The sequence below is a fragment of the Zerene cesonia genome, chromosome 18, assembly GCF_012273895.1.
Source record: "Zerene cesonia ecotype Mississippi chromosome 18, Zerene_cesonia_1.1, whole genome shotgun sequence".
Classification (NCBI taxonomy): domain Eukaryota; kingdom Metazoa; phylum Arthropoda; class Insecta; order Lepidoptera; family Pieridae; genus Zerene; species Zerene cesonia.
Genome location: NC_052119.1, coordinates 8,309,287 through 8,315,747, shown reverse-complemented (window position 1 = coordinate 8,315,747; position 6,461 = coordinate 8,309,287).

Here is a 6,461-nt window from a genome sequence, read left to right as displayed (position 1 = left end):
ACTTGTTTGCAAAATTTACTTATTTTTTTATTTTTTCGTTTTCGGTTTATATCGATTTTATTTTTTCTAAGTGAGAGAGAGATAAAACCGTTGTATTTTTTATATTTTGGCATACTGAACCTCTATAGAGTAATCCAAACGAAAGGAAACTGACTGTGTACTGGAGTTTAACTGTCCTCCGTCATCATCATCAGAACCCTAATGACAGTCACAACCCATCCAAACGTAAAGTTCTCATCAATACAAATTAATCAAACCCAAACACAAGGTAATTGTTCATCAAAATAAGACCCATTCTAAGAAAGAATGCAATATACAGAAGTCAACGATAAGAACAAAACAAAAAACTATTTATAACTCTAACAATTGAAGCTCAATTCCATTGAAAGCGTGCAATGCATCCTTAATTAATATTTCAAACCAACAGTTTGTGGAATAATCTCACCTTGATAATAATTAATTGGATTGCATCCTTGGACTGCGGCGTTCAAAGGAGCAATTTGCAACTAAATCGTTCTATATTTGTGTAGTGGACACCGCATTATTGATTTGAGTATATTAGTGTAGCTAATATTAGCTTCACTTTGTAAACATTCTATTACGCAATCTATTGATGCTTATACCTCTTCAAATGTCAAGCTTCAGATAATTTTAGTAACTCGAACCTAAAAAGTTATTCATTCGACTAGACTTCCCTCAGAAGCGTTTTTAAATCGTTAAATGCATAATGTAATATTGACCACCGGTTCAGAAAGCAGTGTCCACAGAAAAGAGCGGACAAGAAAGTCTGTATTTGCTTTTTTAAAGTCATGTCAATTATAGAATTAAATTTTCTATAATTTGTTATAATTTTTAAGCCAAAGTTGTCCTGTGATTCTTATGCGACAATCTTACACTTGAAATAAGTATTATTAATTTAAATAAAAAGTAGTGCTACTTGAACGTATTATATTACAACATAATATTTAGTATATACGTATACTTTCTGCTAGATGATATACTAATCGAGTATACTAATCTTATTCGGATATGTTTAAAACCGAATCTTATGGAAAAAACATTAACTCTGTTTTTAAATCGCACACAACATCATTCATACGTTGTGTGTGATTTAGATACAGAAGCTACATAGCTTCTGTACAGTATTAAGATGCACTATCATCTACTGAAATATAATATCGGTTTCTCTACCACTCTGGAATACTTTCAAAAGATTTTCCATATTGCGTCTTTTACAGCGAAAGTTCGTTTCATATCTTTTACCTAAGAGAAGTATAAACGTAAAATGCACTTATCAAAGGTTTGATCAGTTGAATAATTGAACAGCGAAATGTGAGCGCGAAACAAATTGGCGCGATCGACTTTTAATATATTTTATGGGCAATTTAGAAGCAGCTCTGAAACTACTTAAGGATCACATTAAACCTTAACTTTTTATCCGATACTGCTATTTAATCTGCGTTTACTTTTACTAAATTGCTTTGAGTTACTACATTGTACGGTTTTATTTGTAAATGTATATAGTTTCGAGAATAAAGTCATATTATGTTCTAAGATATTAGTGAGCTTAACATTTTGAGTGAAAATAATTGTCATTGAAACCGGCTCATTAATTTGAATAATATTTAAGAGACTCGATTTAGTTTCGCTTAAAATCATACTTATCATGTTTAGTTTACACCTAAACTACCTTTCAGGTCATTTTTAACTGTTTTCGGGAATATTGCTATTCTAAAAAAATAATTACAAGGAAAGAAAGTGTAAGCATATTTATTACATGTTCTATGTATTTCCAATATATCAAATAATACAAAGAAACTACATATTCGTGGCAGTTTGGAACCCTTATAGAAACTGAATATAATTTTTACTTCATACAACGTTGCGCAACAAAAACGTTAATTAAATAACCTACTAGCCTAATCTTACGAGAGTGAATATTGGCTTCGCAGAATCAATATATAAACGCGCAATATATAATAAACCATAAATAAAATGAACGCTAAATGTCTATAGTTTGTACCTTGATAACAAAGTTGAAAATGTAAGGACAACGTGTGAATTTGCGCGAGGTTTGAAATGTATTCTTGGAAGTCGATTGCAGGTAGACAGACCTTAGCCAGCTCTTAGAGCAGCCTGAAAAATGTCCTTACTACGCGGAAAACTTTAAACCCTCTCTACGGGCTTGCTTTTGAAAGCTACTAGCTGTTTGCTTATAGTTTGTGTGACGCCTGGATAAAAGACGCCTTCATTCATTCCTTTTTAACTCATTTGCTCAATTTTTTTTTTATTTTTACCTCATAAATTAATTTTAGTTCATACACAAGAGGATGTCTACATATTCATTTATTTCCATCACTTTTGATAAAAGCATTTCTATAGAAAAAAATGTTATAAATTCCAAATAGAAATTAACTAAAAATGTTTTCACCTATACAATAACCCGAATATCAAGCTTTTTTATTCGTAGGTGTTAGGTAATTTTTTTGTGTCATATCGCGTAACTGAGCTGAGGTTTGCCTAATAGTAATCGATCACTAAAAAGTAGTGGTGCCTCAGTGGTGAGAACCTCGGACTTCAAATTCGATAAGTCAAGGTTCGAGATCGGGGATGGGGGGATATAATCAAAAATAAAAATTGAAAAAGTAATCATTTAAATTCGATTAATATCAAATAAAATGAAACTGCTATATAAGTTTTAATTATAAGCAATTTTTAGTAATAATTTTAAGCAAATCTTGGGAATATTATATAATAGAGAACGTGCATTATATAGAACATATATACTTCAAGTTTTGCGTCTGTTACAATAGAGTTTGTCTAAACTCTCTCTCAGCATATCGCTTACTGTTTGGGTTATGCAAGTTTGATTATATTATCTCTCACTTTTGGATATTATCATCTCTAAATAGCACTCTCGCAATAGTTACTCTGATTTATCTTTAATATAAAATTTATAAATAAATTTTCTTAACTAATCAACAAATCAAGATCACAATACTTATAGCATCAAACTGAACCCAAGCATAATTTAAAATATTTATGGAATTTGTTTAGTTATCAAACTAATCAACTACAAAGGTACAATTTTTACCTTCAGTTTTTCAACAAATTCACCAACCATATTGTGACCACCTAAATGTAAAGAGTAATGGCAAGTGTATTTATTTAGGAGCAAGTAACGATCCATCACCAATACATCAAGTGTCGTAGAACATTTTCTAAAAGACATGGAAGCGATATTCTTCAGTTTGAAAGTCGAAACTCCCCACGGAACAGGAATGGGATAAAATACGCGGATGACATTGCAGAGAGCAACTTCTAGAGAATAAATAGAATTGAAAAGTGTACATTGACGTTCAGTTTACAAGCCATTGGACGGGTAAAGCTCTCCATTTCCACAGTTTCGCGGTAAACAATCGAAACGCATTCGCAAACAACACAATAACATAAATTACAACTTACTAACAGCTTCGAATCGATTATGTGGTCTATTTTCGGTTGTTGAACATTTTATGTACGGAGAAGTTTATTGAATAGAAGCGAAAACGTACAGGTTGGTTTTAAACATACACAAATAGTGCACCTGTGCAGAATGTCGGTTTTGATAGTTGCAGTGTAAACAAATGCATTCTTCTTCTTTGTTGCGGACTACGATGTTTGTGTGTTTGTGAGAGCCCCTGCATGTACTTGGAGCACGATATCAATGTGTCGAATATTTGATATAAAATAACTTTGAAGTAGGTTTCCTATCTATAAGTCATGCCATGCTCATCGACCGACCTCCAAAAAAGGAGGAGATTAACAATTCGACTGTATTGTTTATGTTTGTTACCTGATAACTTTTAGTGGGCCAACCAATTTGTATGATTATCTTTTTTTAATTTTTAAGCTGATGCATGCCACGTGGGTCCATTTAAATTTGGTCTAGTTTTGACAATTTGAAGAAGGTTTCGTTTTTCGTTAAATATAACTACATACATTATTTCTCATATTATTAAGATATGAATAATATAATTACTACAAGCTGTCCGCCCCGGCTCCGTCCTTTTTTATTTACGAGTCCATCAGAACACATAAAAACCTTTTTTTAGCAGTTAAAGAGGAGTTCAGTGATATATATTTTCGTAGAAGATTTTCGAACTACGCCGTTTGACTGTTACTCAACAAATTTTTACGACGAATACGAGGCTTTTGATATACCAAACCGGGTATACTAGATAAAAAATATTACACCACATTTATTTTATGTTTTGAAAGATACTAATATTGACAATAACCCCATTAATTATAATTATATAGTCTTACTAATAAAAATCAACCCGTCAGTATCAAATGTAGTAATTTAACATAAATATGTTGTTCTACAAAAGGTTATTGTGGCATATTTTCCACGTACGAGTAACCAAGATAAAATAAGAAAGAAATGCAGGGCAACACACCTAATAAAGAACTAGCGGATGTAATCTTAAAAATAAATTGCCGTGCTTATTCAATCTGGTACCTAGATTAAAAATACGGTTGTAGAGATCGGGAAAGAATTGTGGGGATTCATTGAGAGAAGGAATTTATTCCTAGGCTTAAAGAATAAAATACGATTTACTTACAATCTTACTTTGATTTATTGTTTGATGTTGTAAGCAATAGGAAAATATATATGAATTCAATTTGAAATTATTATACTAGTGATTAGGATATCTTTTTAGTTTGTCCTATGTAACTTTCATTAATCTTTCAACTCGAATACGAATCTTCGATTCTAATATTTTGTGCGTTGTGGTAACGAAAACACTTATGCCATCAAAAACATCCTATAAAACAACCCAAGTCTCGCATCTCAGTCTCTCTACCGTAAAATGTTGTGAGATCTATTTGGAAATAAAAGACTTTTTAATGGATTTTAAACGCGAATAAATCGCGTATAATTATAGTTGTCATATTTATTAAATGTATAATACTCGCGTAAAATCAGACACAAGAATATGTATAATGCCTGAGTTACTGAAAATTTAGGCTTCTTGTTTTATTCACAACGAAATTATAGGGGGGTCGAAAATAGCCTGAAATGCTTCGAGAATAGGATGCTTTTTTTGCTCGACTCGGTGTGGGCACTGTCGTGCCCCGAGTTGTCGCCGATACAACAATCACAGCAAGATCACTTAGTAAAATTCGAAACTTCCATGTTATTCTGGATTCTACTGCCTTGGTGCGTTGTGACTATGAAGAAAAGCCATGACGTGTTATCAGCGTTAAAGTATCGCTCAAACAATTTAAAAGACATATCACACTATACTTTGTTGTAAATGAAATTCACGTGTAAGTTAACTTGAAATTTAACTTTAGAATTACCTATAATCTTCTACACAATGTGCTTATTTCCTTTCTTAAATCTTCCTCTTGATTATAAAATATACTGCTGACTATAGAATACTATTATACCTTGTAACGCAATATGTATCTATTATACTTAAGCCGCCCCTTCAACTCCTTTTACATTATACACAGACCGCCCACTTTCCTTGCTTATAAAATGAAACAACTAATTATCTTAACAGTTCTTATTTCATAGTTCGTTTACGTAGAATTATATTTTCTAAGACTTACAAATAAAGTTAGGAGTTGATACAAATAAGATTCTTTATTAATACTCCTTTGAATATCTACAATCCTCGTATCGCAAGTACCCAGTATGTAACAAGGGGCTAAAACATTTATTATATTAAGGTGTAATTGTTTATTGAGAGTAAATAATTTCTAATGTAAATAACTTTCCGTGGTTAATAAGAGGGGAGATGTTTCTCACTATTTTGTTGATTTAATGATTATTTAAGTTGAACACATCAATAATATATCAATGTTTTTATTAGTAATTGCTGCTTTGACACATTTTCGACAACCTACACCTCTACTGGGTAAATGACATTACAACAAAAACTAAAATGCATCTACATAACGATGTTCCTCATCTAAATACCAAGAATAAATAAAATATATCTTAGCTGGTACCTAGAAATGGTTAGGTTAGTTTTCATGATTTTAAATAAAATACCCTGTAGATAGTTGTTTAACGTACGACACAGCTCTGTACTGTACAACATGACACTACGCCGTTGACACTCTCTCACAGGTTATATTATAAATGGTGATCTATTTCTATTTCATTTTTGCATTATTAAATTTCTATTAACACTAGAAATTTAGCTAATATATTTTTTGTAGCTACTTAATGCGAATCAGTTTGGCGGAGTTTTGTTTATTAAATAATTGTAAAAATATCTAGCCATTATGTAAAATAAAGTCGTGTCAATTACACCAACCATAACCCAAGAACGTCTGAACGTTAATGAATTTAGGTTTGTTGGATTTGTCTCTGCCTTGAACACATACCTTTAAACGAGCAATTCTTGTATATACTTAGTCTGGCCATAAATACTGTTACACTTAATTATAAAAAAATATTA